Here is a 584-nt window from a genome sequence, read left to right as displayed (position 1 = left end):
AGTCATGAGATGATTTGACCTCGTATATAAAAGGAACGGGGAGGGAGGAGGTCATGAAAGGAGCGTGCATGCTCATAAAGCGAAGAGGCTAAAGGTGGAGAAAAAATTATAGATGGCTAAAAGTAGTTCCAGGAATGTTTATAACGATGTGAAGAAGAGGGAAGTGAAAGGAAGTGGGAAAAGAGGAAAAGAAATGAGCTCGGGGGAGAGGGTGTGATAGGAAAGGGAAAGAATAAGGGAGGAAATATGAGATAAAGGAGGATGGGAGAAGGGAATACAGAGCAGAGTTGAAACCGAGGAAGTTAAAGGTGATGATGGTCTGAGGCGATAGATATTTCTCTATGCTTTGCCAAAACGTACTTTTTTGTACCATATGATATGCCTAATCAGCAAATTAAATCAATTTATTTAAAATATTTTGACGACAATTACTCGAAAATCGCTGCCACCGCAAAACAAATTCGAATTTCGGGGAAAAGCGAGGGAGGGCGTGATGACGTCACAGAGGCACTCAATCTGCCAGTCCCTTGCCACCACCATACGCAAGATTCTACGCCATTCTTTCTTTATCAGTTTATTAACCT

This window comes from Penaeus monodon, chromosome 25, assembly GCF_015228065.2.
Source record: "Penaeus monodon isolate SGIC_2016 chromosome 25, NSTDA_Pmon_1, whole genome shotgun sequence".
NCBI lineage: Eukaryota > Metazoa > Arthropoda > Malacostraca > Decapoda > Penaeidae > Penaeus > Penaeus monodon.
This window is presented reverse-complemented; position numbering follows the sequence as displayed.